A 23,318-nucleotide genomic window follows, 5' to 3' on the forward strand; every position below is an offset into this window, starting at 1 on the left:
ATCCGAGTTTTAAATGAAAGGATATGAGGAGTTTTGTTATATCCTGTTTATACCTGCCATGTGTTGTTTGGAGGAGGCAGCTTAATGCTACGACATAAAAAGAAAAGCCACAGGTGGAAAGAGTCAAAGCCTCCTCCACAATGAAGTCACCTTTTCCATTTGTTGGCGATCAGCATGTGAAGAAGGCAGAGTCTTTTGCTGCCCGCCTCGCTGCAGCGTTGGCTTGTTGAGCATTATTGGGACTGTTCAGTTTTTTCCAGTTTCTCACATGTCACTGACATAGTCTGAATGTGTGACAAGGAGTGCAAGTGGATGGGAAAGGTGGTTTCTGGTTCCTGCTCTTTTTTCTTAATTCTTCCTAATTTTCTTCATAGTATAAAATGAGGATATGTATCTCACATAAAATACAGAAAAGTATAAGAAAAGAATGTTTGGATCCTTTCCCAAGAAAAAAAAACACAGTTAATACTTAAATTCATTTATTTCTTCTATCTTAGGTCTGTATATATAAATATGCAAATTTGAGACCACATTTTACAGGTTTCAGTCATTGTCTTCTTTTTAATAATATCCTGGGCATTTTCACATATTATTAAAATACTCTCCAAAAAAGTAAGATTTTTGATGCTGAGAATTTTTCATCTTTATCATTCATGATATTTTACTGAACTAATTTCCTATTGCTGGTTTAAATATTAAAAGCAACATTTTTCTTTATATATACGTCTGTGTATGTGTGTGTATCTATGTATTACACACACACACACACACATATGTATTCATCATACATTTCTGAGCTTGTGGGAAAATAAGAACTTTTTCTAAGGTCAGAAGCCAAAGAAAAACTCAAATCTGAAGAATATGGAAGTGCTAGAAACAAAGTTTCCATGAGGATATTTTCACTTCCCTCCTTGCCTAGAGCCACTTACAAGACAGATGGAGGACAAAGCCACTTAGAAGATACTCGGAGGACAACCCTACCAAGTGAGAGAGCAGAGCCAAGCCCCAGGAAACAGACTGGACCCATAGAGGAAACCCTGCAGGTATTTGCTGAACCCGGCCTTTGCTGTGACTACCAAGGAGTGAAAGAAAAACAAGTATATATATAGATCTATAGATACACCTATATCTATAGATCTATATATATCTATATATCTATGTATCTATATATCTATATCTATATCTATATCTATATCTATATCTATATCTATATCTGGCACCTTCAAGTGCAGAGCCTGTGGGGATCTTCTACTTTGACGTACCTGTACCTGTACCTGTAATACTCTGTTTCTTTATTTGGATGCTGACTTCATAGATATGCTTAGTTTGCAAAAATATACTGAGCCCTTATGATACAAACACATTTGCGTGCATATATATTATACTACATTAAAAAGTGAGGGAAAAAAGTCACATTAGCTGTGTGACTTCCCCCCAAACTCATTAGGTGAACATTTGTTCTAATTTGTGCCAGAGTGGTAGAGCTCCACATCCCTGGCAGAAGAAAAGCATATTTGCTTTGGGGAAATGTAACTCATATCCAGAGTTGTCACAAAGTTCCAAATGTTAATAAATGCAAGAGGGAATGAGCCACCATAGGAGATAGGCAGCAGAAACAACACACTTGAGAATCATGCCTATAATGTGTGATGGATATATTCAAAGCAATAAAGATATGTTGAAAGTGTGACTAAGAAATAGGACATCGAGGTGCCTGGGTGGCTCAGTCAGTTAAGTGTCTGACTTTGACTCAGGTCGTGATCTCATGGCTTGTGAGTTCGAGACCTGCGTTGACTCTGTGCTCACAGCTCAGAGCCTGGAGCCTACTTCATATTCTGTTTCCATCTCTCTGCCAACCCTGCCCCCCACCTGTGCTCTCTCTCTCAAATATAAACATAAAAAAATTAAAAAAGAAAAGAAATAGAGAACATCAGTATTGCCTTTACCAGTAAAAAGATTGGAGGGCAATTCTAGAGAAGTAAAATAAATTTTCAATTAGAAAATCAACAGCTTTTTAAATAATATATAATTTAAAAATATCTACTAGAAACAAAAACAGTGGAAACAAGTGAAATTAATTTAAACAACATATTTTATATAACTCCGTAAAACTGTAGTACTATTTCAACATGCAATCAATACGATTATTAATGAGATAATTTTCATCTTTTGTATACAGGTCTTTGAAATCCAGAGTGCATTTTATGCTAAAAGCACATATCAATTTGAAGTACCTACTTTTAGACACTTCTATCTACATACATACACACATAAACACACATTGGAATTTATATTTTTCTACTATATGTAGATGGGCATTGATCCAAGTTGGAATATAAGAAGAAAAACCCTTGCTTTAGGTAGTCCTGTAGTGTTAATTTAATTGAACAGATGTGTGTGATTTACTGAACTATTTCTCTCCTGAGAGATACTTAGTTTTCTCTCTTGCTTTTTCTTATATCAAAAAGGCTACAAGGAATATCCTTTATAAAACCTATGTGGACTTGTGTATTTTCAAGGCATAAAGCTTCAGATATGGATTTGCTGTCCAATGGATGGTTTTAACAGCAGATTAGATACAACTGAAGAGCTACTTAGTGAACTGGAAATGGGAGCTGAAGAAATTACCCAGAAAGCAATACAGACAGACAAGGGAATGGAAAATACGAAGAAAGCGTTTAAGAACGTGAAGGCTGTAGTTAATATGTCTAACCTGGGGAAAAGAAATAAGGGAAGTAGGAGTGTTCTTAAAAGATAATGCTTAAGTTGTCTCTAGAATTGATCAGACATCAGTCCCCAGATTGAAGATTTCCAATGAATCCCAAGAAAAATGAACAAAAAGAAACTCATCTAGACACATGTGAACTTGTAGTACTTGTAGTAAACTGAAGATAGATGGTCTTACAAATCAGTTATTTAAAAAAAGACAAAATTAATTTACAAAAGAATAACGATTAGACCGACAGCTGGCTTCTCACATCAACAATGGAAGGCAGGAGTCAGGGAATAAGATCTATAAAACGCTGAGAGAAAATACCTGTCAATCTATAAATGTATAACTTGAGAAAGAGCAAGTGTGAAACCAAGACATTTTTAGATAAAAACAGAGTCTGTAAGCACAAAGAGAGCACATCAGGAATTTATTCAGGTAGAAAGAAAATGATCCCATAAGGTATGTCTGAAATAAAACATTGATTACATGTAAAGATAATAATATCTAATTTAAGTTGAAAAGGTTAAAGGTTGAGGTTAAAAACGTCAAGATAGACCTAAATTCTGGATAACCAAAACTAATTTGAAAGGACAAGTGCTTGGAGCTAAGTGTTTTAATTTTTTAAATGTTTTTATTATTTATTTTTGTGAGAGAAAGAGAGAGAGATACAGTGTGTGAACGGGGAAAGGGGCAGAGAAAGAGGAAGACACAGAATCTGAAGCAGGCTCCAGGCTCTGAGCTGTCAGCACAGAGCCTGATGCAGTGCTTGAAGCAATGAACTGTGAGATCGTGACCTGAGCTGAAGTTGGATGCTTAACCAACTGAGTCACCCAGGTGCCCCAAAGGAGCTAAGTATTTTAAAATGCGTCTCTTATTTGGGAAAAGAGTTAAGCTATTTATTAATTTTAAACATCTTAAGGGAAAAATTCATGTTAAAATTTCCAGTGAGTCCCTAAAAATATAGAAATTGAATGTAGGACTTCTAAATTAGTAGATGTTTAGAAAATTGGAATAGGGAAAATAAACCTCAGATCAAGTGATGTGCAGAAAGGGTAAACGAACACATCAACAAAAAGTAGAATGAGTGGGTAGAAAATAACCTGCGAAAAGTAAAAACCAATCTATCAGCACTCACAATCAATACAGTAAAGAACTAAATCCCCCCCTAAAATTCAAAGCTATTTTTCCTTCTCAATAAAAAAAGGTGAATGTCTTTTGAAAGAGGTCACAAAAATTTGAAAAGTAGAAGTGTAGAATAAATACATGTGAAATACTAATTAAAAGAAAGTTGGTAGGGATATAATATAAGCAAATTTGAGTTAAATAAAAGGCATTACAAGAGAGGAAGAGGATCATTTACATATGGACAAAAGTTTTCATTTACCGGAATAAATTTACCAGAAAGTAAAACCTTAATGGGTCTTGCAAAATAGACCTCAAATAAATAACTACAAATTTATAAAGCTACATTGGAGGAAGCTAAAAATCCATCAGCATATTGAGAGATTTCCACATGCCTAAGTGATTAATAGATTAGTCAAGCAAAAATAAGGCTATGGAAGTTTTGAACAACATAATTAAGTTTGTTACAACAGATGTGTTTAAAATATTGTTCCTGGCAACACATAGAAAATTTATAAAAATAAACGCTACATTAGGCTAGAAGGAAAGTCTTAACTTTTAAAGATTTATAATCACATGTACCACATACTCTTAACTTCGACATAATTAAGTTAGAAATTAATAACAAAGTGACAAGAAAAAGAAAGGAATGTGGAGTGAAAGGTACAGGTTAATTTCTCAGACTGGTGTAGCAGAGAAGGAACTGGCCTCTTTCAAACTTCACGGAATCTGGCTATGGTTGGGCATTTAAGGGGTCCACCGAAGGCCTGGACTGCAGACTTCGGACCATGCTAGGAGAAGGGCAGCTGTTGACTCTGAGCTGACAGGAAAGGGCGGGGCAAAGACTCTTCCACATCTTATTTTTGTTGTGTTGGAATCTGAACATATGAGGAGAAAGACTGGTGCTTCCTCAGTGGTAATTCCCCAAATTCCTCAAACCAAGATGTGGGAGTTTTCTCTCCCAGAATGGACTTCTGGTCATGTCAGTTTGCTAAGTGCGACCTCAGAAAGCAATGGGAACACGGGGAGACTCACTCACCTAGACTGATCCCACTTCTGTAAGGTTCCCCTAATGTAAACTCCTTCACCAGGTGTGACTTCTGCCCAGCTAGGTGAGTTGCCCTTGTTTACACTTCATGGAACAAAGGGACCCTCAGACATCAATGGAGGGAGAGGAAATTGGCAAAGCCACTTTGGAAAATAAGCTGGCATTGCTAATCCAATTGTATGTGCCCAGCACCCGTGTCCAGGAAATTCCATAGCAGAGAAAGTTGCACACAGGTACAGTGCCGGCTCCTTGCTCTGACATTTTATGAGGCAGTGGGGGTGGCAGCATGTGACAAGATACCATTTTCTGCATGTAGAAGTGCAGCCCTCATGGGCAAACAGAGATGCGGGAAGACCTTTTTATTGCTCTTCAGATTGGGCCACAGAGAACCAACTTTAGGGAAGGAAATTCACAAAATGCCAGCTTCATAGAGTCTGTGTAAATAATCAGGCAACAGTTTTCCCTGTTGACATTATGGTTTCCAACACTTTTGAGAGATGGAAAGAAAAAAATTAAAGATGTACCACTACAACGCATTAACTTTCTAGAATAAGCACTGTGGCCTTTTGGCACTATGACAACAAATAACTTGCTGATCAGCATGACTTTTCAATTTTCAATTATTTGCTTTGCTGTTGTGGCTAAAGAATTTAAACTTTGCATCTTTTTTTTAAATTTCAATTTATTTTTCCCAAAATTATCCTTTGAGGTTATGGTTTACATATAATGAAGTGGATGTAGGCATAATACTTCAGACAGTTTTGTAAGGATTCCTTTAAAAATTCCTCAGAGAGATAAGTTGCATACACCAGCATTCTAACAAACAAAAAAAGACATGCACATACACATATTTAACTAGGTATCAAAGTTGGAAGACCAATAAATCTTTGTGTTTCCACTTCACAGGTAAATTAGAATTTTATTTTGTTAAACTGCATGTCTTTTAAATTTGTTTGTTTATTTGGCATAATGCTGTCATAAAACGTATCCTAGCCTTGATCTGAAACTTTCTTTTCCTTTACAGCATTTCCCTTTGAGCTATGTACCATATGGAGAAGTAGAAAAACACAGCTTTAGTGATTATTTACATTCTTGTGGACTAGGATCCCTTCAGGGATCTCATAAAACCCACACCATACTTTTTAGGCCCAAAGAGGTCAGTAGAACACACTCACTTACATATCAGATATTCATCATTTGGGGCACATTCATCTTTACCTTCTTTTAAATCTTATTGCACCTGGGGGTACCTGGGTGGCTCAGTCAGCTAAGTGTCTGATGTCAGCTCAGGTCAGGATCTCTCAGTTCATGGGTTCAGGCCCTGTGTTGGGCTCTGTGCTAACAGCTGAGAACCTATAGCCTGCTTCAGATTCTGTGTCTCTTTCTCTCTCTTCCCCTTCCCCACTCACACTCTGTCTCCCTCTCTCTCAAAAATGAATAAACATTAAAAAAATTAAAAATAAATCTTATGTTGCACCTGTTATGCACCTATTATGTTGGTAGCATTATGGCTATTTACCAGCATCCCCTTTTCCAGTTGTGCAGGACTATTACACCATCCCTCTCCCTTGAAGTTGGCATAGCCATGTGATTTGCTTTAGCCAACATAATGTGGGTGAAGCCATATGTGTCATTTCTAGATAGAAGCATTTAATTGTTAGGTTAAGGAGCCTGGAATGTTGACTTGACATCTGTAGGTGTAGGAAAACTGCCCTTGAGAATTATCTGTACCCAGAGGTATACTTTTTGAAAGCAAGAAATAAGCTTTTGTCATGTTAAGTTGTTGAGATTTGAGGGATCTTTTTGTTGCAGTTCAACTGAGCATTTCCTGACTAACAGAATATATCATCTGGTGTACTTGCAGAAGAAACTTAAAAAAAAAAAAAAAAAAAAATTATTTATTTATTTATTTATTTTTTAACGTTTATTTTTTTTTTGAGACAGAGAGAGACAGAGCATGAACGGGGGAGGGTCAGAGAGAGGGAGACACAGAATCTGAAACAGGCTCCAGGCTCTGAGCTGTCAGCACAGAGCCCAACATGGGGCTCGAACTCAAAGACCGCGAGATCATGACCTGAGCCAAAGTTGGACACTTAACCGACTAAGCCACCCAGGCGCTCCTAAAATCTTTATTTATTTTTGAGAGAGAGAGAGACAGAGCATGAGCAGGGGAGGAACAGAGAGAGACACACACACAGAATCCCAATCAGGCTCCAGGCTCTGAGCCATCAGCACAGAGCCCAACGCAGGGCTCAAACTCAGAAACCATGAGATCATGACCTAAACCGAAGTCAGACTGAACCACCCAGATGCCCTGAAACATTTCTACTTATAAAACTTTAATTAAAATTTTTTAAATATTTATTTATTTATTTATTTTTTAAAGTTTATTTTTATTTATCTTAAGAGAGATAGACTGCAAGCAGAGGAGGGGCAGAGAGAGGAGGAGAGAAAAAATCCCAACCAGGCTCTGCACTGTCAGTGCAGAGCCCCACACGAAATGTGAGATCATGGCCTGAGCCAAAATCAAGAGCTTAACGGATTGAGCCACTCACTTGCCCCTAATGTTTATTTATTTTTGAGAGAGGGACAGAGACAGTGCAAGCAGGGGAGGGGCAGAGAGAGAGAGGGAAACAGAATCCAAACCAGGATCCAGGCTCTGAGCTATTAGCACAGAGCCTGAGGCGTGGCTCAAACTCAAGAACCCCAAGGTCATGACCTGAGCCGGAGTCGGAGGCTTAACCAACTGAGCCATCCAGATGTCTCTATCCAGATGTCAAATATTTTGGTTGTCAAAATAAAAATAAAATCCTCTACTGGTAGCCTATTATTCTTCCAGTAATTCAGTCTTAAAATCTTAGAATTATCTGTGATTCCTCAATCCTGATCTTCACATTTAATGATTTATTAAATACTTTTGATGTCAAAATGAAAGTGGAAAATCTGGAAAACAAGCACCTGTGATTCAAATTCTTATTCTTTAAGTTGCTAACAAATATTTTGGGGCAAGAGGTTTGACATCTGTGTCTCCTTCTATATTTTTAACATGAAAGTTGGGCTATGATATCTTAAAATTATTAATTTAATATTCTATGACATGTTGGAATGTTCTCAAACGAGATTGTGTGTGTGTGTGTGTGTGTGTGTGTGTGTGTGTGTGTGTAGTTATTTTGTTACAGCTCTTCATCAGCTCATGTTCTGGTATCTTTCCCACTCTGCACCCAATACATAACTTTCATCTTGTATCTCACATTTATGTACTGGAAAACTTTAATTCTCCTCTAGTATATAGACCAGTTACTAAATGCTATGAGCCTTTTAGAGCTGAATTTTTTTTTAACCCATAATTTTTCTCAACTTTCACACAGGTTTTCAAACCACAGCTCTGGGGCAGAAATAATAAATATCTGCCATTGCTCCTGTAACATGTGCCTGTGGCCAACACCAGTCATCAATGGTTTTGCTATCTCTGGCGTCACAGATAAAATCTATCTTAAGCTAGTGTTCCAAGCCCTCCACAATCAAGCTACATATTTCCTTCTCAACCAACTCACCTCTACGATCTGCTTCATTTTCCATAGGAGAGTTTGTTGTGGTTTTGTGTTCTTACTTATTACTCCATTCATCTAGAATGACTTCTATGAAAGAAAGAAGTCACACATATTTCTCTAACACAAGCTCAGATTTCCATTACATCCACTGCCTTCTCCAACCATGCCAGCTATCCTTGTTGGTACCTCTTCTCTAAAAATTTTTGCTGGTGGGGCGCCTGGGTGGCTCAGTCAGTTAAGCATCTGACACTTGATCTCGGCTCAGGTCATGATCTCATGGTTTGTGGGTTCAAGCCCCTCATCAGGCTCTGCACTAACAGCATGGAGCCTGCTTGGGATTCTCTCTCTCTCTCTCTCTCTCTCTCTCTCTCTCTCTCTCTCTCCCCCCTCTTTACCCCTCCCCTGCTCTCTCCTTCTCTCTCAAAAAATAAACTAATAAAAAATTAAATAAAATGTTTGCTGGTATTTTCTTCTTTCTGAACGCCACCCCCATGACTGGAGTTGTATCTTTAGAATTTACTGCCAGAATATGCGTATATCAGCATATAATTCCTGTTAGTTTAGGTAGGATTTTATTTTTATTTATTTATGTTTTTATTCTGAGAGACAAAGAGTGTGCACACAAGTGGGGGAGAGGCAGAGAGGAGAGACAGAATCCCAAGCAGACTTCACCTCATCAGTGCAGAGCCCCATGTGGGGCTCGAACTCACCAACTGTGAGATCATGTCCTGAGCTGAGATCAAGAGTTGAATGTTTAACTCACTGTGCCACCCAGGTGCCCCTAGTTTAGGTAGGACTTTAAAACAAATATTTTATTAATCATAGCTGCACCCATTGATTCGAAATGTGGGAGAATTCATACACACACACAAAAAACATTTATTTGGTCTGCTGACATTATTTGGTGCAATAAGAATTGCACCTTGAAAGAAGTTATGACCACCAATTCATGACCACTACGGGGAAGCCCTTCATTAAGTAGTTCCTGATGCTCTCCTTTCTTACTGGGTTATATTTCTTTAGGTTGGGAACCTCACCTTGTATTTTTTTCTGCAGCATGCCACCTTCCCCAGCCTCCTGGCATCATCCTTAGCTAACAGATAAGGTTAGCCAAACAGAAAAAAAATTTACTTGCTTTATTAAAATGCTGCTGCTAGCACACTGTTTAGAAATGCTGAGATATGTGGTGCCTGGGTGGCTCAGTGGTTAAGCGTCTGACTCTTGATCTCGGCTCAGATCATGATCTCATGGTTCATGAGTTCAAGACCCACATTGGGCTTTGAGCTGACAGCACGGAGCCTGCTTGGAGTTCTGTCTCTCCCTCTCTCTGCCCTCCCCTGCTTGTGCTCTCTCTCTCTCTCAAAATAAATAAGCTTAAAAAAAAAAGAAAAGAAATGCTGAGCTATGTACCAAATGTGAACTAAGTAAGAAGAAAGTCAAGGCAAGAATGTTTGTTCTTTCTCTCAGTGCTTCTCAAAGCACGGTCTATGGACTGGTGCCTGGCTGTGACAAGAAATGTATGGAGGTTGACAGTAAGCATTTGGAAGTTCCTATATTAATTTTCTTCTGTTATTCTTTTTCTGATAATATTCATTACACTGTAATTTCTTTAGCTGATGAATCCAGTAATGAAAATCTAGACTCATAGTTTGTATGCCTTTGCTTATTCTTTTATTTCACTTTCTATGAATCATTCTTATTTTATTTTGTAAAAATGTACATCCTTGACAGATTAGAAATTAAAAACAAAATAGATTGGTCCTTTACTGCTGTCTATCTATCTATCTATCTATCTCCCTATCTACCTACCTATCTATCTATCATCTATCTTGATCTTTTTTAGATCTTTTTCCTATGTGACTAGCACTCTTACTAGCATTAAAATCCATATTTTGCTTCTTTTATGAAAACAGGAAATATTGTACCTTGCAGATTTCTCTTAGAGATAAATTAGTTTAATAATTATGCTATTGTTCCTTAGCTTTTAAGTCAGGGGACTGAAACAACCTTCCCTTCCCTCCTCAGTGTGCTGTCATATTTAGAAAAATGAAGAACAATGAAAAAAGTGAACAAAAACCGTCCAACCAAACTTTTGAATTTCTTGCATTTAGCTAGCTCTAACTTTAAATCATAAATATTATTAAACATGGATTCTTGTCCACGAAGAACGAATAATAACTGTTATATCCTCAGAACAGATGATATATTGTGCTCAGAAATAGATTTCCATCCACAAATGCTGGCATTTAGAGGTTACCAGCTGTATTTAGGTAGAGGAGCTATAAAGCACATTACAGGAATATAATTTTAGAGTTGCTGAGGTCATATGGGGATTTGGTTCGCCTACATTTTCATTTAAATTATATCCACAAGTAATGCCATTGTGAATGAAGTTATATCATTAAAAGTGTCAGACACTTTAGACTCCATTTCCATATGCCCTATTATATGAAGACCTGCAACTTGAAATTCTCTCCAGATTAATCTGAGAGGAAAATATAGGCTCTCATTCTGAATACATCCCAGAAGGGATTAAGTGACCTGATTTCAAGAAAAAAAAAAAAAAATGGAACAAGCTATGCGATGACTAATTTGCCTCCCGGTAAAATAAAAGTGACAAACAACAATTTTATTCATAATAGAAGTTTCCCCCAAAGCAGACTTTTCTGCTAACTCTGGCATATCCTATTTGCAAAATATGTGCCTCTATTTGTAAATTCAAGTTTTCTCCTTGCAGGAGCATGAAATCTAACAACTATTTTAAAGTAAAATTAAAGATTTGTAGAAGGTATAAGACACATTTCACAACAAACACATGATTTTTCTGGAAAGTAGGAACTCTGAATCTCACCCTCTGGGAGAAACATCATAGTGATCTAGTGAGCATTATCAGTAGATTTGTATTTAATATGCAATCTATTTGTTTTATTGAACATGCTCTGATTTAGTAATGAAGGGAAAACAAATAATTATGGTACCTTTCTCACTGAAGTAAAATTCTTAATATACAGACTGACTTATTTAGGAAACCTACTAACTGAAAAATAAATACGTGCCTAAGGCTGTCTCCTCTTTATAGCCCTATCATCTGGGACTCTTTGAAGTAATTTACTAATGCAAAATGTTGGGGTGCCTTACTGATGATTTCATTTCAGTATAACAAATCGAATGAAGTACTAGTTAGTTCTGATTTAATAGGCTTAAAATAAATTATTTTAATCTTTTGATTCAGAAAATCTCTTTCCCAAGCTTTTCTCTCAGATTAAGAAGTTTTATATCATTACTTTTAAGTGAGAACTTTGAAGATTGTGATCATTTTTTAAATTCATTAGTATCTTGCAAGAAAAAGAGAACACAAAAAAGTGAGAAAGAACAGACCAAACTAGGACATTGAGCTGATACTTTAGTCTGAGATATTATTTCTGAATATATTGAAAAATCGACTCACTTTTCTAGTTCTGTTATCAGGAATGGGGTAATAATACTTGACAGACTCACTAAAATCTGGATTTGTCATTATGTGACATTTCAAGTGCTTTCTGAATTTTTCCTAATGACACTATGACACTATTAAATGTTTTAAAAGTTGTAGTGATTAAAGACTGGGTTTAAGCAATACCTAATGCCTTCTCAGTCAGCACCTTTGATATACAATATCAAGCAGGTATTTCTAACATGGCATCTGATATAATCAAGATGTGAGATGCCAAACTAGAAGATAGAAAAGCTGAGAGTCTGGGGAAAGAAATCCAAACTCATCATCATTTTACTTACTCTGTCTTGTCACAGGCAGTGACATGCTTTAAAAGTGATTCCTAGGAGAAGACAAATCCTGAGTGTAACAATGAGATTTCAGGAATACAGAGAAAGAAACTGAATTGATGGCTGAAATCCACAGAATGTGAAATCTCACTCAGTCAATGTTCCTTAGAGAAATTCACTCCTGGGTCTTAAGAATGTTGTCACATGTGTGGTTTATGCCTGGAGAAATGTATGTGCTTCTATGCTGTGCATCATATGTTAACATGGAGTTCAGTATGTTACATTTAAACTTTAAAAAAGAACAGAGCAACTCATGCATACATCTAAAACCATAAGAAAGGTTTTCTATATTATTGCTGCTTACTTTGAATTATGACTTGTTTACCTAAACTTTCAACAATCCTACCCTCCCCCCATCCCAGAATACCATCTATATATTGGTAGAATGTGTGGGCAGGTCCTAAAAACAAACTCATTCAAAATACCTTGTTTTATTGTCTTTTGGGATAATTGTTCAAATGGAAGAGTTTTTTTTTTTAAATGAAATCTATTTCTCCTTTCTTTTTTCTCTTTTCCTTGTCATTTCTTGGGGAGCTATTTTATGCAATCGCTAGTTAAAACTAAGTAATTTCACCTTCCATTTTAGAACCTCTGAACCAAACATGTATTTCTGTCCCATTTTCCCTAAAGCAAATTTCACAAAGATAGCCCAAAAAGTTTTAGCCAGATGAGAAAAGAATTGGAAAGCTAGGCAACTCCATTTTTGGGTCTCTAATTACTAAGGCTGAAGTAGCAGCATGGAGGCAGGTAAGGAAGTGTGTGTTTCTCTCTTTAGGATGAGACTCACTCAGGTATCTCAATACATAGCAGAGGTTCCTTATATATTGGGTCTAAGAACTAAATCTGGGAAAATTTATGAAACAAGCAACCTTGTCTTTGTCTTCAATATATCCCTTCTTTGGGATTTGTGGCTCCTCCTCCCCATTTCCCTCTGCTATTCAATATTCTTTGTCTCCTCTCCACCTTCCCTCATGCACATCCATAAACATAAATCCTAAAAATCTGCTTCTAAATCCCTTTGACTCTCACACTCTAGAGAATATATCAATACTTACTCTGAAGCGTTTCTTGTAGGAGTACTAATGGTTTAACAGGCATCTCGGTGAAAAGTAAGGAAGAGACCTTGGTGTCTTGGCATCCACCATCAGTGGGAGGAAAGTTGGCCGGGTTGAGGTCAGTGGGATTCACAGCAGTTGCATCCACTGTGTCTTCTATTTTCCAGTGAGATTTTTTTTTCTGCTGGACATTATTACTAGCATGGGCTGAAAGAAATAACCTAGTTCACTCTGATTTTGCAAATAGGATACATTATCCACAATGAGTGTTCTCATCAACCCATTTAAATGGCTTTTTCTTTACTGAGCACAGGAAGAAAGAGAAAGCAGAAATTAGAAGTTTCAGAGTTCCTAGTCTGCAAAGCCTCTTCCACATTAACTCAAGTCTCACTAAAGCTTTAGAGAGTGAGAATTACTATGTTTGCTTAAAAAATAACAGCAATCATTATTTATTGATCTTGTTCTATATGACAGCCAATTTCCAGTTTAGTGTCTTATTTAATTTTTCTATCAACCGTGTGAAATCGGCATCATTCGTACCCCTGTTTTTCAGACAAGGAAACTCAAGATCAGAGCACTTATCTTGTGGAACTGTAAAGAGGGTGCTGGAGTTACAGGCCACTTACACTTTTCATAGGATTAAGTAATAGCCGATGGGAAGTGGTTAAGGTGAGAAGTGAACTAAGGTTTGCATTGACCCCAAGCTAATGAAAATGCTATTGTGGTTATTTTGAGAATGAGTGTGTGTGCATGCGTGTGTGTGTGTGTTTGAGATAGATATTTTTTTATCAATCTTTTCTGACTTTCTAAATTCTTAGGCCTTTTCTCTGAACTAATAAATGATTAATTTAAAAATAGAGAAATAAAAGGATACTCTGTCTCTCTCTGTCCCAAAAATAAATAAACTTAAAAAAAAAAAAAAAGGGGGCGCCTGGGTGGCTCAGTCAGTTAAGCGTCCAACTTCAGCTCAGGTCACGATCTCGCGGTCCCTGAGTTCGAGCCCCGCATTGGGCTCTGGGCTGATGGCTCAGAGCCTGGAGCCTGCTTCCGATTCTGTGTCTCCCTCTCTCTCTGCCCCTCCCCCATTCATGCTCTGTCTCTCTCTGTCCCAAAAATAAATAAACATTAAAATTTTTTTTTAAAATAAAAAAAAAGAAAGAAAAGGATAAAAGAAGGGAAGGAAGGAAAGCATGGGAACAGATATTTCTACAAACAAAACCAGAACACCATTAGAAGAGGAACAAGACATATAAGCAGCTTAGATAAAGATCAATAATACCTTCTATGGGATGCTGATGAAGTGGTAGGCATTACATTTTGATAGATTTTCACACATAAAGCCTCCAGTAGGTCTGTGAAATAGACCTTATTATCTCAGTTTAATAAATGAAAACAAGATGATGTAAAGATGTTAAGGAATTTACCCAAGGTCAAATGTCTAGTAGGATTCTGGGTGTACACACCAGCCTTTAAGGCTATTTGATACCCATCTCTTGCAATCTTTCCTTCTAGGCTCAGATATCAATCCTCTCTTTTTGAGGAAGGAAAGCAGTGCTAAGAAGGAGTTCTGCTGGTTTGGACTCTGGCTGGTTCAGATAATATCATTTTCTTTTAGGCCAAAGTAAGAGAAGGAGAGGCCCTGCTTTCTTTAGAGATGGGTGAGAGCACAGACTCCAGGTTGCCAAAGAGACAGAAGGGAAAACTGAGAATTCACTGCCCTGCCAGTCCAGGACCATTCAAAGCATAGGTAACCAGATCTTCTCAGCGTTACCAGTTGACAGGAAAGATAAGAAAATATTTATGATAAAAATTATCATAATATAATATCCCATTTCATGTTGATATACTTTTAGGTTTATGAGAGATATCCTGCATTTAATCTTTGATAAATATAATTCTGTAGCTTGTCTCTAAGGAAGCCTTCTCATTTTCGTTGTTTTTATTTACTCTAGACTGAAGAAACTCTTCTTTTTAAGAGCTCAGGATTATAGCTATGTCTTATTTACAGGAAACCCAACTTGGAAAGAAAGCAATATAAAAATATGGGAAAATATTTAAGAAGGCATGAATAAAAAGAAAGCAAGCAAAGGAAGCAATATTAATACCAAAGAAAAAATTAAAAGTGAAAAGTATTCATTAAAACCAAAGGAATATGATATAATCATTCATAAAAACATAGCTCCCAGTAACAATATGACACTCCAAAATTACAGATTAGAAATATATAAGGCAGTTAACTATACTTCAGCTAAAAAAAGAAATATAAAACAAAGCTATCAGAGCTGCACAGAAATTAAAACAAATATATAGTGAATGATTTTATATACCAGTTTTTCTCAGATCAATTAGATGCAAAAGTAAATCTGAATACAGAGGATTTGAATGAACTTGTTCATATAACTGAATGAACCAATACTGAGCTGAATCCTGAATAGATCAATGCATAGAGTAGATTGAATACAACAATAAAGTGTGCAATGTTGAAATTATCAGAATAAAAGTGGGGTCAATAGACCCTTACAGTTTATGCAGTAAGCACATCACTGATTCATAATGAATATACAAAGGGCTAACTAGGGCTTATTTCAGGAACTAACTAGGGCTTATTTCAGGAATATGAAAATATTTCAGTATAAGAAGTTGGTTAATATACCACTTCAAGAATACAAGGAAAACAAAATTATATGGTTGTTTTGATATTTAACAACATTCACTTGATAAATCTCAGCATATGCCTCAATTAAAAAAATAACTCTAGGGGAACCTGGGTGGCTCAGTCGGTTAAGTGTCTGACTTTGGCTTAGGTCATGATCTCAGTTTGTGAGTTCAAGCCCCGCATCAGTCTCTGTGCTGACAGCTCAGAGCCTGGAGCCTGCTTCGGATTCTGTGTCTTCCTCTCTCTCTGTCCTTTCCCTGCTCATACTGTCTCTCTCTGCCTCTCAAAAAATAAATAAATGCTAAAAATTTTTTTTAAATAACTCTATAAGCTAGAATTAAAAGAATACTCCTTTACATTATTTTTTAATGTTTTTTTTAAAAATTTTTTTATTTTTGAAGGCGAGAGAGAGAGACAGAGCATGAGTGGGGTAGGAGCAGAGAGAGAGAGGGAGACACAGAATTCAAAGCAGGTTCCAGGCTCTAAGCTGTCATCACAGAGCCCCATGCGGGGCTCGAACTCACAAACTGTGAGATCATGACCTGAGCCAAAGTTGGATGCTTAACCGACTGAGCTACCCAAGCGCTTTGAGAGTACTCCTTTAAAGTGAGTTTTAAAAATCGCTATCAAGGGCAGTCTGGGTGGCTCAGTCGGCTAAGCGACCGACTATGGCTCAGGTCATGGGCTCAGGTCATGATCTTGTGGTCTGTGGGTTCAAGGCCCGCATCGGGCTCTGTGCTGACATCTGAAAGCTTGCTATGGATTTTGTGTCTCCCTCTTTCTCTGCCCCTTTACTGCTTGTGTTCTCTCTCTCTCTCAAAAGTAATAAACAAATTACTTGTATACAATATTAATTGTATTATTAAAAAATAATATTTTATTTTTATTTTTTATTTTATTTATTTTTTATTTTTAATATTTTTATTTTAATATTTTATTTTAAAATTTTTTTTTTTCAACGTTTATTCATTTTTGGGACAGAGAGAGACAGAGCATGAACGGGCGAGGGGCAGAGAGAGAGGGAGACACAGAACCGGAAACAGGCTCCAGGCTCTGAGCCATCAGCCCAGAGCCCGACGCGGGGCTCGAACTCACGGACCGCGAGATCCTGACCTGGCTGAAGTCGGACGCTTAACCGACTGCGCCACCCAGGCGCCCCTAATATTTTATTTTAATATTTTTATTTTTATTTATTTATTTTATTTATATTTTTTATTTATTTTTGTTTATATTTATTTTATTATTATTAAAAATAATAATTGTATTATTAAAAAATAATACAATGCAAAATACAAATTATTTGTATAAACAAATAAAAAAAATTTAAATAAAAGAGTCACTATCAAACCATCACTGTTGGCATTCATTCCTCCTAATGATAGTGCACTCAGAGAACCTCCTGTAGAATTAGGGAAATAAATTATATAATTTCCTTTATTGTTGCCATAAGTTAACCTTTTAAAAAAGATATTCCATTTAGTGTAATTAAAATAACAAACACAAATCATTGATATGTCATTGGTGAAGGGGAGACCCAATTATTATTTGTAGATGATTTGATTGTCCATCTCAGAAATCCAAGAACATTTATAAATAAATGATTGAACTTACAAAAGAGCTCTGTAATTTTCCTAGGTACAAAATCAACTGGCCAAAATCTATACCTTTCTTCTATAGCAAAAATAACTTGTTAGAAAAGAAAATGGAAAAACAAAAGATCTCATTCACAGTATTAATAAAAATAGAAACTACCTAGACATAAGTGAGAAATATACAGATTCTATTTTTTTTTAAAAAAGAAAATTTTGGGGGTGCCTGGGTGGCTCAGTCAGTTGGGTGTCCGACTTTGGCTCAGGCCATGATCTCGCCATCCTTGAGTTCGAGCCCTGCTTGGGGCTCTGTGCTGACAGCTCAGAGCCTGGAGCCTGTTTCAGATTCTGTGTGTCCCTCTCTCTCTGACCCTCCCCCGTTCATGCTCTGTCTCTCTCTGTCTCAAAAATAAATAAACATTAAAAAAAATTAAAAAAAAAAAGAAAATTATGAAAACCAAAGATACATAACAAAAGGTAATTGAATTAAATGGAACATACACCAGGTTCTACATGGAAAGACTCACTATTGTGAAGTTTCAGTTCATTCCAAAATAATTCTAAAAGTTAATGTATTGGAAAATTATACCAAATCAGATTAGAAGATATTAAAAATCCTATAATTTACTTGCAAGAATAAAAAGATAGAAATTACAAGAATATTTTAGAAAAGCTGAATAATAGATGTACTTACAACAATTGTCAAAATAAAGTAAAAAAAAAAAATAACATTTTTAAATGATGTGGTACTTATCTCAGGAATATATAGACCAAATTATATAAACAGAAAATCTAGAGTAGACTTCAGAATCAAAAGTGTGAAATAATCAAGTGATTTTTTTATAGGCTTAGATTGTCCCATTAGCGTTGTATACATGAATATGAAACCAAAGCCCTTGTTCAAAATGAAGTTTTGTTTCTGTGTTGAGTTTTGTTTCCTTTGTGCATTTATTTCTTCCAGAGAAATAGACCCATGTATAAATTATCATCATCATAATTATTATTGTTATCACAGCTAAAGCCTATTTAATGCTTCTGTTGTGTCAGAAACTATTCTAAGCACATTACAGGTATTGCATCATTTAATTGACATAATAACTTTATGGAGTTGATGCAGTTATTTGACACAATTTACAGATAAAGATACTGATACTTAAAAATCATAGTAAATGCCCACAGACAGTGATGGTGAGGTCAGGATGCAAACACAGGCAATCTGGTATCAGATCCCAGGTTCTTCTGAATTGGACTGTAATTTCACATGTACATTCATGATTATATTTTAAAGTATTACTAAGTAGAGGGCCAAAGTCTTGACATAGATGCACTAAAATAGTAATGCTAATTTTATTTTGGTAATGATCATTTTATTTTCTTTATACCTGAATGTTTTTATTTTTATTTACTTATTTAATTTTAAGTTTATTTATTTTGAGAGAGAGAATGTGAATGGGTGAGGGACAGAGAGTGAGGGAGAGAGAGAATCCCAAGCAGTCTCCATGCTCAGCATAGAGCTGGACATGGGACTTGAATTCATGAACTGAGAGATCATGACCTGAGCTGAAATCAAGAGTCAGACACTTAAGTGACTGAGCCACCCAGGCACCCCTACCTGAATGTTTTTAAAAAGTATATAATAAGCATTATAACTTTTTATTATCACAGAGAAATACTTTTAAAAGGTAACCTCAGCCTGGTGTCTTCTTTAATGAATAGTTCGGACAAGCCTACCAAATTTGTACCATATATCTCATTAGTTCTCTAACTCAAGAAATCAACGCCCACTTTTTTCCATAGTGGCTACCAGAGATGCTACTGCTGTCTATTGCCACCATTGTCATTTTAACTGCCACCATAATTTGAATAGCTAAAATATTCCATCTCTGGAAATACTTATATTTCCAGTACATCAAGTACTCTTTTATTATTCCCATTTAACAGAGGATGAATTAAAGCTTGGAGTAGTTATAGGGCTTGCCCAGGGTGATATCAGCCCACACTTAGAATAGACAAGGTCATACTCAGGTCTGCTCAGTTCTATAGCCTCTACTATTCTGCAATACTATTTTATAAAAGTTTCCAGTTGGGCCAGATGGAAACCTTAGAGGCTAAAACTAGTGTTTTAATGCCTCATTCATTGTCATTAAATTTAGGTGCACATGCAATTACCTTGTACAAATCCATTAAACAATTAAGAATGAATTATTTTTTATTATGTGCAAACTCAGTTTCTACTTGGTGTTTGTGCATCTTCCTTTTCTCTTCTAATAATATAGAAAAATGACATTATTCTCAAAAGTCTTGGTAAAAATTGTTGGAGGAGGTGAGAGGATATGACCAGTAGTTGATCCAAGAGTTGAACCTAGGTAATCAGAGGCTTCTCACCTCTTTTCCTGTCCTTGGAATGTAAGTTCTATCTACTGTTCCTGCACTAGGAGTAATTTCAAGGATGCAGCCTTAAAAAAGTAATGTGTTGTTGAGACCATCTTGGTGGTATATGTGACTGAATCCAGTTAAGTCCTGTACATAAGCTCTTAAGATTCTGCTGGTGATGTGTGGAAATCTCAATTTATGGCTGCTTAAAACCAGCCTCCTATGTAATTTCCCTTACATATTAAACCTGCCACCTACCAATCTGGAGTGGTCTGCCTTTTTGTTTGGTTTCTCCTTGCCCTCCATGTAATGGGGACCAATTTATGAACCAACACAAACACAGATACTTGGTGCTCTCTGTCAATTCCAAAGGATGTTCCATACACCAAGAAATGACACTTTCATTTGATATTCATTTATTGAATATCTACTATATGTTAGATACTGTACTAGGCATGGGGAATAGAATAGCATAGCTAGCTGCTACAACAGATAAACTCCTAAATGTTTGTGGCTTAACACAATGAGAAGCCCAATGTGCATGTTCTGGGTTGAGTAAATTTCCTCCTATTTGTGATTTAGTTTCTCCCATCTTCAAAACATGGCTTCCAAGATCTTTCTCTGTTCAGTCAGTTTAAGGAAAAAGAGTGCAGAGCATTGCACATAATTTTAAATTGGCCTGTTCTATAAACAGTCTATATTACTTTTGCCCACATTCCATTGGCCAGAACTCAGTCATAGGGCCACACCAAACTGGCTAGGAAATGTAGGCTAGCCGTGTGCCCAAAGAATTAATAAAACATACTTTTCTTCCTGCTCATTTGCCACTCACAGTATCACTGGGAGGTGGACATTAACTAGATAACGTATAAAACCAGTGGATAGTTTCAACTATAGCAGTTATTTTTATGGAGACAAATATGGTGCTAAAAGGGCCTACTGTTTATAGGTTTTCATCTAATTAGAGAAACCAGGAGGACTTCAGTGAGGGAACAGGTCTTGGATCTCAAGGACGGGCAGGTGAAGAAAGGAGGGAAGAGGCAACGGCCCCAGGGAGGAGAGCCCATGGCGAGCAGGTGAGACAAGGAAACATAATGCAAAGGCTGGATGAGTCTGGAGGAACCCTAACCCATAGGGTCTGTGAGCTATTTCAGAGTCTAAATCGTGTCTTATGGACAATGCATCACCACTAAAGAGGTTCAAGTAGTGCACAGACTGGTCGGATTGACCTTGTGAAAAAAAGCACTCTGGCTGCATTGTGAAAATGGGTTGGGGTTGGGATAAAAATAGATGTAGGGAGGCCTTTGGGGAGGCTGCTGTACAGCAATATGGCTTAGATGTGGGTAGTGGAGATGGAGGTGGGAAGAAGTAAAGAGACTTTAGGAGGTGAATTCAACAAAATTGGCGACAAAGTGGACTTTGCTGTTTATCTTTTTATTCCCTTTGCTGGATAGTTTGCATCTTCATAGCTTCCTTGCTCATAAATGAATTTTAAAACTGGACAATGTTGGGGCACCTGGGGGGCTCAGCTGAGTGTCCGACTCTTGATTTCAGCTCAGGTCATGATCCCAGATCTGTGGGATTGAGCCTGTGTTGGGCTCCGTACTGAGTGTGGAGCCTGCTTGGGATTCTCTCTCTCTCCTTTTGCCCCTCTTTCTCACTCACACATGTTATCTCTCTCTCAAAAAATAAACAACAACAACAACAAAAACAAACAAACAAACAAACAAACAAAGAAACAAAAACCTGGATAATGTTGCTGGGAAGTGAAAAGCTGGCTTACATTGCCTTCAGCCAGGCTTAAGCAAAACCAAAGCAGAGATAAAGTTGTTAGTGGCCCAATATCTTTTGTTACCTTCTTTGTCAAAACCTTCACCTTCTGCCTTTGATTCTACTCTTACATCTTGATCTCAGGGACAGAGAAAGTGAATCTGTACAACTAATTTGTTCCACGATGTATTATGTTTTCCTATGGACATTTACATTTCAGAAGAGGATTTTTAAATACCTACTTAAAGATATTAAGTCAGAGAAGTAAATAATGACGCTTCGAATATGTGGGGAAATGTGGTCTTCAAATCAAGCAACACAGATACCACTTTCAGTGCCTTTAATAGAGCCATTAAATTTAGTTCTACTGGGGCCTCTTAACTCTGGTGGGAGAAATTCTTTAAAGCAGCCAAGACTTGAACCTAGAAGTTTCCCCAGGATAAATGAAGTATGTGCTGGCTCTGAGCTAAGATCTGCAGCTTCATTTTTCTCCTTTATAACTGGACACCACAGGGCAGAATTTGAAATCCAGAAGGATAGTCCATTTCTTGCTGAAAATATATGTATGCTAGAATTTTAAAATATTTATATATATATATACACACAAAATTACAATAAACAAAAATATGTATTCTATTTTTATATATATATAGTTAAGGAGGCCACAAACCACTCATGAAAGCTTTATTTATGGATGCCTTTCCACTGTGGTTAAGAATTTGCTGCTCTATTTGAAAGCAGATTATAGGAAATCATGTTCCTTTCTCTCTTACTTTCCTCTTCTACAGCTAAAAATATGGGAGCAGAACTGAGGTCCTGTGAGGTGACACCTGATTTATCCCTGGATGCCTCTACATGTGTGTATGTGTGTGGGTGTGTGTCTATGTGAGTCAGGCTTTTTGCTCAGCCATCTAACCACATCAGCCCCCAAGACACCCACACTGACTTTTGAGCTAAAGTTAAGTCCCAACAAACACAGACCCTCTCACTAGAACTAGGGGAAAGAACCAGAATTTTGTTGCTGGCAGATCCATCCCCTTGGCAGAAAAACCCCATGTGCACCTGTTCAAATCGATCTTGGGCGATTTTTAGTCTCCCAGCATTTGGCTGACATAAAGAGTGTAGTGTGATTCTTCATTTATTTTACAATTCAGTGAGCACCAAATTAAGTTTAATAGTATGATTAACACACACATGCACACATACCTCCCCATCCCCAGTTTTAAAAAAAGATTTATCACATTCTGGCTAATAATAAACTTTTGATTTCAGCTCTTTTTTTTAACAGCATGAAACTATTTTAGGCCATTTAATGATTATTTAGTCATAGGATATGGAGCACTTTTTTTTTTTTTTTCTACTGCATCTACAGCCTGTAAGTGTTGCTTTGCATTTAAAGAGTATCTATGGTGTTCAGTAATCGTGAGTGTGGAGTATGTGTGAAGGTGGCAAAAATGGCACATATCCTACAAAGTAAGTTAAAGCAGGAGAGTAAGAGGTTGGATGTTTAGGTATTTGGAGTCTTGTCTTTGCCATGGATTTTGAGAGACAGGCTGAGATGTCTTCTCCATCAGCCTGAATATTCTCTAATCCTTGACAACTGATAGCTACTTTTGAGC

General features: G+C 36.8%; 1 long non-coding RNA gene across 2 annotated transcripts in view; it reads left to right on the top strand.

The window, feature by feature from the left end:
• Positions 1–23,318, top strand: part of LOC147582626 (uncharacterized) — a 154,812-nt gene that overhangs the window by 115,621 nt on the left and 15,873 nt on the right. For both annotated transcript variants that reach the window (XR_015249359.1, XR_015249361.1), the window contains exon 2: positions 920–1,043. This is a non-coding gene — a long non-coding RNA (uncharacterized LOC147582626). The remainder of the gene's footprint in view (positions 1–919; positions 1,044–23,318) is intronic.

Source organism: Puma concolor, chromosome A3 (assembly GCF_028749965.1).
Source record: "Puma concolor isolate L17-30 chromosome A3, mPumCon1.1.hap2, whole genome shotgun sequence".
Classification (NCBI taxonomy): Eukaryota; Metazoa; Chordata; class Mammalia; order Carnivora; family Felidae; genus Puma; species Puma concolor.